This window comes from Protopterus annectens, chromosome 3.part1 (genome assembly GCF_019279795.1).
Source record: "Protopterus annectens isolate FY-2018-M chromosome 3.part1, PAN1.0, whole genome shotgun sequence".
Classification (NCBI taxonomy): Eukaryota; Metazoa; Chordata; order Ceratodontiformes; family Protopteridae; genus Protopterus; species Protopterus annectens.
Window position 1 is genome coordinate 1,891,622,795 of NC_056732.1, and position 1,177 is coordinate 1,891,623,971.

Consider the following 1,177-nt stretch of genomic DNA (forward strand, 5'->3'; position numbering starts at 1 on the left):
TAAAGTGAGGGTGTTGTCTCTCTCTTTCTTTATTTTCAGTTTTACTTAGGCATTGTCACGTGATGCTTTTAATTTATTTTTAGTTTTACTCAGGTTTTGATGGCTGATACAATGTTGATGATGCCATCATGTGGTTAAAATGTGCAATGCTGATGGCAACAACAGACTGCATTCAGTACTGTGACCACATACATGAAGAGTGACATTTTATTTGTATTATGTGACATTTTATTTATATTTTCAGCCTTTGAATAAATTACAGCTAAGGAAACATTAAACCTGTTTAATTACTATAGTGCATTCTGCATTGATTATATCCAGGAAACTGTAAAGAAACAAATCTTTGTCTGTGTCAATTTAAATATTACAATTATCAGGCTTCCAGAGGAGAAAAAAATAAGTATGGCACAGATTTGTGGTGTCAGTACTCAACAGGTAGCAGACTTGCCTTTGGTACTTGATGATCAGAAGACTATGGGTTCTATTCCCTTCCTGTGGGATTGAGCTCATTGTCTGGCTAGCACAGAGGAATGAGGCTATAAGCTGTTGACAAACTTTTTTCTGCAGTCCAAAGAATTAACTCTAGTGGTCTGCAGTATGAATTGAGAAAATACCTCTCAAATCTTCAGATTTTTGTCTCAAATGTTTGGTCTTTCACTCATATAATGAGTGGTTTTCTGGCAAATCACTAAGGATTGACATCACCAAATATCCATCAGAAAATGCTTCCTAATACAAATCCTGGAATTCTAGCAACTTATTTTATTGAGAAATATTTAAAAATTGCCCTTGGTTTTGGGCCTTTGTCTCCCCCAATCATTTTAGGCTTTGTCCAGATTTCTCTTATTAAGAGGTTGAGAGGTATGGAACACATCGCTTAACCAAACAGTGTTCTGGTACAATTGTGAAATGAGGTAGTCTCCTAAATTGTCTCCTTGTCCAAGCATGTAGTAACTACCTATGAACACTCCTGAGCTTTTAAAAAGAGACCAAACCAATTGCTGTGCACGTGGGTGATGCAAGGCAGGATAATACCATAAAAAAACACAGTTGGCCAGCAAAGTTAGCAGTCGATTGTACAGCCCAAAAGAGAGTGAATAAACAGACTTTATTAATAAAAATAAATAAAGTCTGTTTATTCACTCTCTTTTGGGCTGTACAATCGACTGCTAACTTT